This window comes from Neoarius graeffei, chromosome 14 (assembly GCF_027579695.1).
Source record: "Neoarius graeffei isolate fNeoGra1 chromosome 14, fNeoGra1.pri, whole genome shotgun sequence".
In the NCBI taxonomy this organism is placed as follows: domain Eukaryota; kingdom Metazoa; phylum Chordata; class Actinopteri; order Siluriformes; family Ariidae; genus Neoarius; species Neoarius graeffei.
The window spans coordinates 32,735,855-32,751,085 of NC_083582.1; positions in this window are offsets into that span (position 1 = coordinate 32,735,855).

Genomic DNA, 15,231 nt, shown 5'->3' on the forward strand with positions numbered 1-15,231 from the left:
TAAAGCAGCTTTCAGGAAATATTTGTCATAGTTAGGCAAAGAATATTAGAAAACTTGTCTGGGTTAGAAAACAAAAAAGGCAAATGAGCCGAAAGAGCCGACTCACTGAAAATAAAGCCGAGTGTTCAGTCCACGCTACAGTCTGCTGTTTTCCTGACTTATTTTGTGCGGCTTTTGAGAGACTGTGATCATTCTCGTACAGGCTGTAGTAGTTCAACTAGTCACCAAAACAACGTTTCAGTCAGTCACCATAACAGTGTAGCTAATCACCATAACATTTCAGCTAGTCATAACATTCCAGCTAGTCACCATAACATTCCAGCTAGTCATCATAACACTTCAGCTAGTCATAACATTTCAGCTAGTCACCATAATAGTGTAGCTAATCATAACATTTCAGCTAGTCATAACATTTCAGCCAGTCAGCATAACAGTGTAGCTAGTCATAACATTACAGCAAGTCACCATAACAGTGTAGCTAATCATAACATTACAGCTCATCATAACATTTCAGCCAGTCACCATAACATTTCAGCTAGTCATAACATTTCAGCAAGTCACCATAACAGTGTAGCTAATCATAACATTTCAGCTAGTCACCATAACAGTGTAGCTAGTCATAACATTTCAGCCATTCACCATAACATTTCAGCTAGTCACCATAACAGTGTAGCTAATCATAACATTTCAGCCCATCACCATAACAGTGTAGCTAGTCATAACATTTCAGCTAGTCACCATAACATTTCAGCTAGTCATTACATTTCAACTAGTCACCATAACACTGTAGCTAATCATAACATTTCAGCCAGTCAGCATAACATTCCAGCTAGTCACCATAACAGTGTAGCTAATCATAACATTTCAGCTAGTCATAACATTTCAGCCAGTCACTATGACAGTGGAGCTAGTCATAACATTTCAGCCAGTCACCATAACATTCCAGCTAGTCACCATAACATTTCAGCTAGTCATAACATTCCAGCTAGTCGCCATAACATTCCAGCTAGTCTCCATAACATTTCAGCTAGTCATAACATTCCAGCTAGTCGCCATAACATTCCAGCTAGTCATCATAACATTTCAGCTAGTCATAGCATTTCAGCTAGTCACCATAATAGTGTAGCTAATCATAACATTTCAGCTAGTCATAACATTTCAGCTAGTCACCATAACAGTGTAGCTAATCATAACATTTCAGCTCGTCATAACATTTCAGCTAGTCACCATAACAGTGTAGCTAGTCATAACATTTCAGCCAGTCACCATAACAGTGTAGCTAGTCATAACATTTCAGCTAGTCACCATAACAGTGTAGCTAATCATAACATTTCAGCCAGTCACCATAACAGTGTAGCTAATCATAACATTTCAGCTAGTCATAACATTTCAGCCAGTCACCATAACATTTCAGCTAGTCATAACATTTCAGCTAGTCACCATAACAGTGTAGCTAATCATAACATTTCAGCTCGTCATAACATTTCAGCCCGTCACCATAACATTTCAGCTAGTCATAACATTTCAGCTAGTCACCATAATAGTGTAGCTAATCATAACATTTCAGCTAGTCATAACATTTCAGCCAGTTACCATAACAGTGGAGCTAGTCATAACATTTCAGCCAGTCACCATAACATTTCAGCTAGTCACTATAACATTTCAGCTAGTCACCATAACAGTGTAGCTAATCGTAACATTTCAACTCGTCATAACATTTCAGCTAGTCACCATAACAGTGTCGCTAGTCATAACATTTCAGCCAGTCACCATAACATTTCAGCTAGTCACTATAACATTTCAGCTAGTCACCATAACAGTGTAGCTAATCATAACATTTCAGCTAGTCATAACATTTCAGCCAGTCAACATAACAGTGGAGCTAGTCATAACATTTCAGCCAGTCCCCATAACATTCCAGCTAGTCACTATAACATTTCAGCTAGTCATCATAACAGTGTAGCTAACCATAATATTTCAGCCAGTCACCATAACATTTCAGCTAGTCACCATAAAATTTCAGCTAGTCACCATAACATTTCAGCCAGTCACCATAACATTTCAGCTAGTCACCATAACAGTGTAGCTAACCATAACATTTCAGCCAGTCACCATAACATTTCAGCCAGTTACCCTAACATTTCAGCCAGTCACCATAACATTTCAGCTAGTCATAACATTTCAGCCAGTCACCATAACATTTCAGCCAGTCACCATAACAGTGTAGCTAACCATAACATTTCAGCTAGTCACCATACCATTTCAGCCAGTCACTATAACATTTCAGCTAGTCATAACATTTCAGCCAGTCACCATAACATTTCAGCTAGTCACCATAACAGTGTAGCTAACCATAACATTTCAGCTAGTCATAACATTTCAACCAGTCACCATAACATTCCAGCTAGTCACTATAACATTTCACCTAGTCATCATAACAGTGTAGCTAGTCACAACATTTCAGCCAGTCATAACATTTCAGCCAGTCACCATAACAGTGTAGCTAATCATAACATTTCAGCTAGTCACCATGACATTTCAGCTAGTCATAACATTTCAGCCAGTCACCATAACATTCCAGCTAGTCACCATAACAGTGTAGATAATCATAACATTTCAGATAATAATAACATTTCAGCTAGTCACCATAACAGTACAACTAGTCATAACATTCCAGCTAGTCACCATAACAGTGTAGCTAATCATAACATTTCAGCTAGTCACCATAACAGTGTAGCTAATCATAACATTTCAGCTAGTCATAACATTTCAACCAGTCACCATAACATTCCAGCTAGTCACTATAACATTTCAGCTAGTCACATAACAGTGTAGCTAGTCATAACATTTCAGCCAGTCATAACATTTCAGCCAGTCACCATAACAGTGTAGCTAATCATAACATTTCAGCTATTCACCATGACATTTCAGCTAGTCATAACATTTCATCCAATCACCATAACATTTCAGCTAGTCACCATAACAGTTAGCCAGTCACCATCACAGTACAGCTAGTCATAACATTTCAGCTAGTCACCGTAACAGTACAGTCACCATAACAGTTCAGCTAGTCACCATAACAGTGTAGCTAATCATAACATTTCAGCCAGTCACTATAATATTTTAGCTAGTCACCATACCAGTGTAGCTAGTCACCATAATATTTCAGCTAGTTACAATACCAGTACAGTCACCATAACATTTCAGCTAATCATAACATTTCAGCTTGGGCGGCATGGTGGTGTAGTGGTTAGCACAGTCGCCTCACAGCAAGAAGGTTCTGGGTTCAAACCCAGCGGCTGGCAAGGGCCTTTCTGTGTGGAGTTTGCGTGTTCTCCCCGTGTCTGCGTGGGTTTCCTCCGGGTGCTCTGGTTTCCCCCACAGTCCAAAGACATGCGGTTAGGTTAATATGGGACGGCCTTGGGCTGAGGTGCCCTTGAGCGAGGCACCTAGATCCCAACTGCTCCCCGGGCGCTGTTAGCATGGCTGCCCACTGCTCTGGGTGTGTGTGTGCTCATGTGTGTGTGTTCACTGCTTCAGATGGGTTAAATACAGAGAGGAAATTTCACAAGTGTGTGATGCTTTTTTTTTTCTTTAATCACCATAATATTTCAGCTAGTCACCATAAGATTACAGTTCAGCTAGTCATAATAACAGAAAGTACAGAAGGAAAAAGCTCTGTGGCTCCAGTACCTAGTTTCAAGTTCAAGTTTCAGATTTATTATCCTTTAAGAAAGGAAATTTGGTGTGCAGCAGGTATTCAGAGAACATGAGTTAAGAAGACATGGACCACACAGACACATTCCTAAATATATTTACACACAAACACATTACTCAAATGGATATACCCACCAGCCCACCCACCCCCCACCCAACCCATGACTGTCACTATTAGTTATTGCTACTAAACAATGACAATAACAGTAATTACAGAACAATAGGAAGGGGGAAAAAAACTAGGTGTCCCTTAATGAATTAAGGGTCCTAATGGCCACTAAAATAAAAGAATCTCTGGCACGCCTTGTCCTTACAGCAGGAATTCTAAAACGGCGGCCTGAGGGGAGCAGACTAAATTCCCCAAAAAGTGGGTGGTCGGGGTATTTTAGAATTTGTTGTGCCTTACTCATGACCCGTTTTACGTACACATCTTGCAGTTGGGTAAAATGAACCCCAACCACCTTTGCTGCCACATTAACTAGCTTTGATAACCTGCCCTTACTGGTCAGTGGCAAACCACCATACCACACAACAATACAAAAGGACAAAACAGATTCAGTCAAACTTTGATAAAATAAAGTCATCAAGGTCCTACACACATTAAAAGACTTCATCTTCCTTAAAAAGAAAAGCCGCTGTTGGGCCTTTTTACACATAGCATCAGCGTTACTCTCAAATGACAATTTGTTGTCAATAATGGTTCCCAAGTATCTGTATTCTGTGACATCAACATTTTTGTTTTGAATAACAGTGTGTGTAAAAGATTTCGGAGACCTGCGAAAATCAATCATCATATCTTTGGTCTTGGCTACATTAATAGATAAATAAAACTCTTTACACCAAGCAATAAAATAATCAACAACAGAACCATGTCCCTTCTCATCATTGTTTAAAGGGCTAACTATGACTGTGTCATCAGCAAACTTCAAAAAATATCTATTCACATAATTACTCCTGCAATCATCTGTATATAGCAGGAAGAGAAGAGGGGAGAGCACACAGCCCTGAGGTGAGCCGGTACATGAAACTTGTATGTAGTCAAGTCAAGTTTATTTGTATAGCGCTTTTAACAATGAACATTGTCGCAAAGCAGCTTTACACAATTTGAACGACTTAAAACATGAGCTAATTTTATCCCTAATCTATCGCCAATGAGCAAGCCTGTGGTGATGGTGGCAAGGAAAAACTCCCTCAGACGACATGAGGAAGAAACCTCGAGAGGAACCAGACTCAAAAGGGAACCCATCCTCACTTGGGCAACAACAGACAACATGACTATAACATTAACAGTTTTAACATGAAGTCAGTTTGGTTGATGATGTAACTCTTCATTGATGGAAACTTGAGTGCAAAACTGTTCATGACAACTGCAGTCCTAAAGTTACCAAGTCAACTGTAGTCCTCAGCCATAAAAGCATTACTGTAAGAGTCCAGAGCGTCCTCCAAGTGTGACTTTCAACTGTCCACATGGGGCCGTCCTCAACAGGAGCGATGCGATGAGACTCCAACCAGACACAGGGCACCAGGATGTATCAGACAGGTCCGAGAAGCAGAAGAGGTCAGGATCTCAATCCCAGGACCGACATGTAACTCAGAGGGACAGATTTGGCGGGGGAGGGGGAGAGAGAGGGGGAGAGAAAACACAGGTTGTTAGGTATGCCCAATGTCACCTGAATAAGTAGGAACAGTATCCATATTGCACTGAGTGCAAGCAGGGACTCCGGCAACTAACTATGACAGCATAACTAAAAGGGGAGAGCCAGAAGGTAACACAGGCATGAGGGAGCCCCGGGACATAAAGCAGCAGCCACTACACCATCAACAAACTCGAGTGAGCAAGCGAGTGGGGACTGGCAGCATCCATACATCCCAGTTTACCAAAACACTCTATGTCTGAGGACCCTCCAGATCTACTCCTTTACCTCATAAACACCATTAACACAAGGCTTGACTAAACAGATATGTAGGAGAGGGCACCATTAACTTTTACACACCGTGTCCGCTCTGCCAAAAAATCAATTATCCAACCTATGAGAATAGACTCAAGGTTAAAGTGGGTTTGGAGTTTTTCAGCCAGCAAGTAAGGCTGGATGATGTTGAATGCTGATGAAAAGTCAATAAAAAGAAGCTTGGCATGGGTCTTAGGCACCTCCAGATGTTGATAGAGGGGGTTTAACAATGTTAAGATGGCATCCTCCACACCTCTGCCAGCCCTATAAGCAAACTGGCGAGGATCTAGCTGTTGCTCCACCCGTTTCATTAATTCCCACTTAACCAGTTTCTCAAATGACTTCATCACCAGTGAGATGAGAGCCACTGGTCTAAAGTCATTGAGGACCTTGGGGTGGCTACACTTAGCTAAAGGGATAACAGTGGCATGTTTCCAAATTTTTGGAATAGCTTGCATCTGAAGGGATAGGGTGAAAATAAATTGAAAAATTTCACTCAACTGTCCTGCACAAGACCTAAGCACGCGACCACTAATGTTGTCCGGACCAGGGCTTTTCCTAGGGTGACCAGATTTCCCGAGTCTAAAACCGGGACACTTTGCGCGTGACTGTGATACTCGTGCATGCACATGCGTTTTGATGTAAACATGTGCCGGCTCAAACCATGGCTCAGACAGGTGCTTTTATCATTTTGTAGAAGCTCACTTTTATCAACATTTCAGAGAATAATCAAGTATTTTCTTGTTATCTACATGTACTTCTATCATAATTCAGTTAAAGTAAGAAAATCAGACAACAGATGTGATGATAGGGAATAGGCCAATAGCCTACATTTCAACTGATTTATTTCACCTTTGTGAAAACGCCAAGAAAATGCATTGCTTGCATATTAACATCAACATTTTATATGATTAACTTTTTTTTTTCAAACAATAGGCTATGCATTGTAACAGGAATGAGCGCATGAGCCTAATCGTTGTCACCTCCGAACCTTTACCCAAAATGCCTCTGTTTAATCTTAACCAGTGTAGGCTATTAACTATTTTGAAAAAATGAACCCTGAGTTGACAACAGCATCAAACAAGTCAAGACAATCTGTGATACAGATTAAAGACAGATGAAAGACAACAAAAAATGTTTCAGAAACACAGCCACCCACCCTAAAGAAGATGACATTTTATTGCATATATTTACATGATGAGTGAATTTGCTCCAGTAGCGCTTTATTGCCCGAGAGCCTGCTGTGAAACTGCGAGCAAGTATCATCGAAATTGGCCCGGGCAATGAGCAAGGCTTCGAGAGTAGGCACAGTCATGCGATTCCTTTAGTCAGTCCAGGTGTTGCTCATGAGTGAAAATATTCGCTCAACTGGAGCATTGGTGCCAGGTAGGCACATGGCAAACTGGCAAAGCTGGCTGACATTGCTGTAAGGAATCTCCCTACTCTTGAAGTGCGCGAACATCTCCGCCCAGCGCTCATCCGTTCGGCATTATTGCGCAGTAGTTGACAGCCGCTAGTGAAAAAAAACGTTATAACGTGGCCTCTGTATTGCAACACTTTACAAATACAATCCCAATTCCAAAAAAGTTGGGACAAAGTACAAATTGTAAATAAAAACGGAATGCAATAATTTACAAATCTCAAAAACTGATATTGTATTCACAATAGAACATAGACAACATATCAAATGTCGAAAGTGAGACATTTTGAAATTTCATGCCAAATATTGGCTCATTTGAAATTTCATGACAGCAACACATCTCAAAAAAGTTGGGACAGGGGCAATAAGAGGCTGGAAAAGTTAAAGGTACAAAAAAGGAACAGCTGGAGGACCAAATTGCAACTCATTAGGTCAATTGGCAATAGGTCATTAACATGACTGGGTATAAAAAGAGCATCTTGGAGTGGCAGCGGCTCTCAGAAGTAAAGATGGGAAGAGGATCACCAATCCCCCTAATTCTGCGCCGACAAATAGTGGAGCAATATCAGAAAGGAGTTCGACAGTGTAAAATTGCAAAGAGTTTGAACATATCATCATCTACAGTGCATAATATCATCAAAAGATTCAGAGAATCTGGAAGAATCTCTGTGCGTAAGGGTCAAGGCCAGAAAACCATACTGGGTGCCCGTGATCTTCGGGCCCTTAGATGGCACTGCATCACATACAGGCATGCTTCTGTATTGGAAATCACAAAATGGGCTCAGGAATATTTGCAGAGAACATTATCTGTGAACACAATTCACCGTGCCATCCGCCGTTGCCAGCTAAAACTCTATAGTTCAAAGAAGAAGCCGTATCTAAACATGATCCAGAAGCGCAGACGTCTTCTCTGGGCCGAGGCTCATTTAAAATGGACTGTGGCAAAGTGGAAAACTGTTCTGTGGTCAGACAAATCAAAATTTGAAGTTCTTTATGGAAATCAGGGACGCCGTGTCATTCGGACTAAAGAGGAGAAGGACGACCCGAGTTGTTATCAGCGCTCAGTTCAGAAGCCTGCATCTCTGATGGTATGGGGTTGCATTAGTGCGTGTGGCATGGGCAGCTTACACATCTGGAAAGACACCATCAATGCTGAAAGGTATATCCAGGTTCTAGAGCAACATATGCTCCCATCCAGACGACGTCTCTTTCAGGGAAGACCTTGCATTTTCCAACATGACAATGCCAAACCACATACTGCATCAATTACAGCATCATGGCTGTGTAGAAGAAGGGTCCGGGTACTGAACTGGCCAGCCTGCAGTCCAGATCTTTCACCCATAGAAAACATTTGGCGCATCATAAAACGCAAGATACGACAAAAAAGACCTAAGACAGTTGAGCAACTAGAATCCTACATTAGACAAGAATGGGTTAACATTCCTATCCCTAAACTTGAGTAACTTGTCTCCTCAGTCCCCAGACGTTTACAGACTGTTGTAAAGAGAAAAGGGGATGTCTCACAGTGGTAAACATGGCCTTGTCCCAACTTTTTTGAGATGTGTTGTTGTCATGAAATTTAAAATCACCTAATTTTTCTCTTTAAATGATACATTTTCTCAGTTTAAACATTTGATATGTCATCTATGTTCTATTCTGAATAAAATATGGAATTTTGAAACTTCCACATCATTGCATTCCGTTTTTATTTACAATTTGTACTTTGTCCCAACTTTTTTGGAATCGGGGTTGTAGATACATTGTAAGGTTGACTGCGCACACACGCACATTGATGCTGAATTGCTAGAAGCTTTATTGACATTTCGTTGGCTATATACAGTATGATCGCTGTAAATCTTGCCCTGCAAAAGATATGAACTTGTCTTCAACTGGTACTATCCACCCATAATCACCTCCGCCAGTCCCCCCCCCCCTTCGCCTTGTGCAGTCGACAGACCCTTATCAACTTCGCCTTTGACGTTAACTAGATTACACGGTCATGTTGAGTCAAATCCTCAGGTCTCTAAGGGTTTACCTAATTAATTTCATTCGAGCTGGTAAAGTATTAGAATGACCCTTAAAATGACGACAGGGATTCAAAAAAAGGGCAGCCTTCATGAAAGCTCACAGACGAGTTTGTTTAAGATTGAATGGTTCACAGTCAAAACAGGGCGGCACGGTGGTGTAGTGGTTAGCGCTGTCGCCTCACAGCAAGAAGGTCCGGGTTCGAGCCCCGTGGCCGGCGAGGGCCTTTCTGTGCGGAGTTTGCATGTTCTCCCCGTGTCCGTGTGGGTTTCCTCCGGGTGCTCCGGTTTCCCCCACAGTCCAAAGACATGCAGGTTAGGCTAACTGGTGACTCTAAATTGACCGTAGGTGTGAGTGTGAGTGTGAATGGTTGTCTGTGTCTATGTGTCAGCCCTGTGATGACCTGGCGACTTGTCCAGGGTGTACCCCGCCTTTCGCCCGTAGTCAGCTGGGATAGGCTCCAGCTTGCCTGCAACCCTGTAGAACAGGATAAAGCAGCTACAGATGATGAGATGAGACAGTCAAAATGGAAAGAACAGCAGTCTGCAGTGGCTGTTGACCGAGCTGGATCGACAATTAGGGTTTAATATTTTTCCTGAAAATGACATGAATCAGATCCTGGGATAAGACGACCCATTTCCTGGGAATCCCGGGAAATAACTGTGTTTTTTTTTTGTTCATTTTTTTTTAGCCCAAGTAGGCCTTATGTATGTATAATTCAAATATTCGTCCCAAACTGACATTTTGTATCAAATTGTTACACATTGTTTGCATCATTATTAGGGCAAAAGAATACAGTTTAGGCTGTGTCCATTGATGAACACAGCAATAATAAAGTCTGCCACTGCCGTCGTGCGCGACATCTGCTGCAGGATTGTCCCTGACTTGTCTTCTGAAGAACCCTTAGCCTATATAAAACCAATATTTTACAGAGCTCCATTATAAAAACGAAATAATGTTAACCATTGAATGATTCCTTCCTCATCCATTATCCTAAACTAAATCCATTACGTGGCTGTTAATATTTGCAAGTGGCTGCAAACTGGAATAATCACTCGAAGTTAACCAAATATTTCTTTATCGTTCAGGGCAGGCATATTTCTCTCTAATTTTAAATAATAATACAAAAAAGCTTAGGCTAAACACACAGCCTACGTGTTCAATTAATTAAAGAAAATGACCCAAAAATGTTGGCTACAACTTTGCAGTACTAAAAGACAGGCATATAGAAAACGATAGCCTGATTTTAAGTAATACAAAAAAGCTTAGGCTAAACACATAGCCTACATGTTCAATAAATTAAAGAAAATTACCCCAAAACGTACAACTGCACTGCACTAGCCTACTTAAACACAGGCATAGTATAGAAAACGATAGCCTGAACTGAAATAATAAATTTCGCTCTGCAATGAACTCGTGGCTCAATATTTCTTTAAGTTTACAATTCATCTCTCACCCTGACCCTGTCCTTCTTTCTTTTTCTTCTGGAAGTGTGCTTTCAAGAAACAGAGAGCTTCGATAGACTCTGCGCTTAATGGAATCAATTTTGTGCCAAAATGTTCATACAATACTTTTGAAATATCAAACAAAAACTACAGGGCTACAGGAACATTTTTTGTTGGCCACAAGCTGAAGGCCTGGCAAGTCAGGGTGTGTAAGAATGTAGGTATGGCACAGCAGGCCACTCCAAAAATCCACCAGAATGCAGGAACATCTACTAAATCCAAAATCTCAACCCCCCCCCCCCCCCCCCCCCCATTGTCCATCTCCAGCTGGACGACCCACAAACAAAACACCAGAATGCAGGGGGACAAGTGAATATCAAACTGAATACAAAATTGCCACTTACTGTGTGGTGTGCGGAAAAATTTTGCCGTCGACCCCCCCCCCCCCCCCCCCCCCCCAAAAAAAAAAAAAAATCTCACTCCAAGGAATTTTAAAAAGTTGGCAGCCCTGAGTTACCCAATGGGAATGCATTCCTGGACAGCCCACCCACACGTGAAGTTTGTGCCAAAACTGCAAGCAAAAAGTCAGGGAGCGCAAACGAGAAAGCTGGAATCGCAACCAAAATAAATTACGTCAAACAAAACTGAGAAAGACGCGGAACAAAAATAAAAGGTTTCTGAAGAGTAATAGACTGATATTTTGCACGATTACACGAATAATTTGTTTGCCAGTCTAAAAAAAATTGACTTTTTTTTCTTTTTTTGTATTTTGATTTGTCGTTTTTGTTTGATATTTCAAAAGTATGAACATTTTGGCACAAAATTGATTCCATAGTTTCAGATTTTCTTGACAAATTGGCCGCAGATAGAAAATGCTCTCTCTGCCTCCACGGATGTAGCCTGAACAGTATTTAGAGCGTCAAACAACTGTTGCAGGTGAGGTGGTCTCCTGTTGGTGGCCTCGAAGAGGGAAAATTCTTTGGTTATAACTTTCATGAAGTCACCGTCTTTCATTTCCTCTGACACTGGCGTAGTGGTCATTTCGAACCTTTCGATGGGCTTTCTCATGCTGAGTTTCTAAATGTCTGCGCAATCCACTTGTTGATCCCCCGGAACACTTGATAACCCGGTCACACAACATACACTTAGCGCTGTCATTCTCTACTTTTTGAAAAATGCCCCCATACAAAACTGGTCGAAGACCCAGACATCATTAGCAGCTACTGCTGGTGGTTCTGTATTACCGTAACTACTGCAGCACCGTCGCCTCCATCAACGTTACTGTATGTCAACAAATAGACGCGCACCATTGATTTTTTTATTAGGCTATTTTCCTGGTTTCCCGTCATAACCTTTCCCGGGAATCGAGAAATAGTTTTGATCAGATTTCCCGGGAATCCCGGGTCCCGGGATTAAACCCTATCGACAATCATCGAAGTATTGTTTGGTATTTCCATGCTAGCAGTGTGGTTTGCCTATACACAAGTGCTTCTCTTGACTTTCAAGCCCTGAAAATCCTAAACCATGTGCATATATTGGTGGAATCATATACCTCATTCACACTCGCACTGAAAAACGTACACGGAGTGCAGAATTATTAGGCAAGTTGTATTTTTGAGGATTAGTTTTATTATTGAACAACAACTATGTTCTCAATCAAACAAAAAGACTCATAAATATCAAAGCTGAATATGTATGGAAGTTAGAGTGGGGTGTTTTTAGTTTTGGCCATTTTAGGAGAATATGTATGTGTTCAGGTAACTTTCACTGTGCAGAATTATTAGGCAACTTAATAAAAACCAAATATGTAGCCATTTCACTTATTTATTTTCACCAGGTACACTGATATGACAACTCCAGATTTGCAAATAAACATATCTGACATTCAAACACAAAACAAAAACAAATCAGTGACCAATATAGCCACCCTTCTTCATGAGGACGCTCAAAAGCCTTCCATCCATAGATTCTGTCAATTTCTTTATCTGTTCACGACCAACATTGTGTGCAGCAGCAACCACGGCCTCCCAGACGCTGTTCAGAGAGGTGTACTGTTTTCCCTCTTTGTAGACCTCACGTTTTATAATGGACCACAGGTTCTCTATGGGGTTTAGGTCAGGTGAACAAGGGGGCCATGTCATTATTTTTTTCACCTTTCAGGCCTTTACTGGCTAGCCACGCAGTGGAGTATTTGGACGCATGAGATGGAGCGTTATCCTGCATGAAAATCATGTTCTTCTTGAAAGATGCTGACTTTTTCCTATACCACTGCTTGAAGAAGGTTTCTCCCAGGAACTGGCAGTAGGTCTGGGAGTTGAGTTTGAGTCCATCCTCAACTCGAAAAGGTCCAACAAGCTTGTCTTTGATGATACCAGCCCATAGCAGTACTCCACCTCCACCTTGCTGGCGTCTGAGTCAGAGTGGAGCTCTGTGCCCATTACTGATCCAGCCACAGGCCCATCCATCTGGCCCATCAAGAGTCACTCTCATCTCATCAGACCACAGCACCTTAGAAAAATCAGTCTTAAGATATTTCTTGGCCCAGTCTTGACGTTTTATCTTGTGTGCCTTACTCAGTGGTGGTCGTTTTTCAGCCTTCCTTACCTTGGCCATGTCCCTCAGTATTGCACACCTTGTACTCTTTGACACTCCAGGAATGTTGCAACTCTGGAATATGGCAGAATTGGATGCTAATGGCTGCTTGTTAGCTTCACGCTTGATTTTCCGCAGATCATGTGCAGTTATTTTGCGCCTTTTTTTCCCCCGCACGCTTCTTTCGACCCTGTTGACTATTTGCAATGAAACGCTTGATTGTTCGGTGATCACGTTTCAACATCTTCGCAATTTCAAGAGTGCTGCATCCGTCTGCAAGACATCTCACAATTTTATACTTTTCAAAGTCTGTCAGATCTCTCTTCTGACCCATTTTGCCAGAGGAAAAGAGGTTGCCTAATAATTATGCACACCTGATATAGGGTGTTGATGTCATTAGACCACACCCCCTCTCATTACACAGATGCACAGCACCTGATATACTTAATTGGTAGTAGGCTTTCAAGCCTAAACAGCTTGGAGTGGGACAACATGCATTAAAAGGATGTTGTGGTCAAAATACTCACTTGCCTAATAATTCTGCACTCAGTGTATATTTACCAGTTATTCCACAAAATCGAGTCATACATGACCCGATGCCGACGAGGCACATAGCGCGGAGTCGGCTATAAGCCATGTACGACGAGATTGAGTGGAATAACTGTTTTATTCTATCCACATCCACTGGATTTTAAGAAACCGAGCATTTTTTATTTTTATCTTTTGCAAACTCGATCAATAAAAACTTGATACAAAAAAGTGTCCGACCAAATAATTTCCGCTTAGAATGTAAACAAACTGGTGAAATAACAGTAGCAATTTGTGAGAAATGAAAAAGATATATGTTCTTAGCGTCAAATACTTTCATTCCATATTTTGTAGATTTTTTTGGTGTTGTTTTGTTTCAGAGTCGAGTTTTTATTTCATCCTCGGTTGGTTCAGCAAAATACTCAATAGGATAACTCAACTGTTCTAGGCTAATTTGACCCCAAGGAATAACTTGGGACGTGTGCCAAAATCGCTATCTGGGGCGAACAGGCTAAAAATTACCACTCCAAGATGGCCACCGGTATTATTATTATTATTATTGTGTTACTCTTTATGTTGCCTGGTTTATGCATACATGCTGGGTGCGATTTGCTGGGGGGGATGGTGGGGATCATCCCCCCCTCTGGTTTTTATCTCTGCTGAAAAAAAATCCTCGGGGACAACCCCATCAATAAAACAAACAAACCAAAAAAAAAAGTTGACATGACAGGCATGTTGTGACACAGTTTTCTGTGGTCTACATTGCACTCACTTTCAAAATGACCCGAAGTGGCAGCTTTGATGTTCACGAACGTCCCCAGCAAATAGATACATTGTAGATAATAACCAGTGTGAGAACGTGGATTTAGCGCCATGAATCACATCCTTATTGATGAGCGCAACAGAATGAATGTATCCACACTGACAGCCTTCTTTTCCTCGCTGTCAATGGGTCAGACGTGCGTTCCTTCCCTGCTGAGAAATTCGCAGAAATGTGGATTAAAGAAGGGCGAAACGCGGCAGATAGCGCACCGACGGGAAAGCAGAAAAGGCCACATGAACTGCGCCATCAGAGCAAACTGTTCATTTAGTATTCATGTATTTCAGTGATTTTCGAGTCACTGTCCATTTAATCCGGAGGGAGAGAAACATCACAGCAACGCGACAAGCAATGCGAACTTTGTTGTGTGTTAGTGTTCGTGTATTTAGTCAGAGAGATAGGAAGATGAATTTACCATCTCTGGTTTAGTGTTCGTTTTCATTTAGTGTTATTCATTTGATATCATCGGATGTTATTGAGCTGTTAGCCTATTGTTACCTTAATTTTGTGACGTTTCATGATTAAAAAAAAAAAACATCCCCCCTTCTGGTTTTTTGATAAATCGCACCCTGCATACATGTCAACCTATACGGAATGTCCGTATTTTATACGGATTTGATTCAATAAACGTAGTATACGGGCGTACAAATAAAGTTATACGGATTCTTTAAAAAAACTTCAATATTTATTTAGAGCTATAATCAATTCCCACGATGATAAAAGAGCGCATAACAT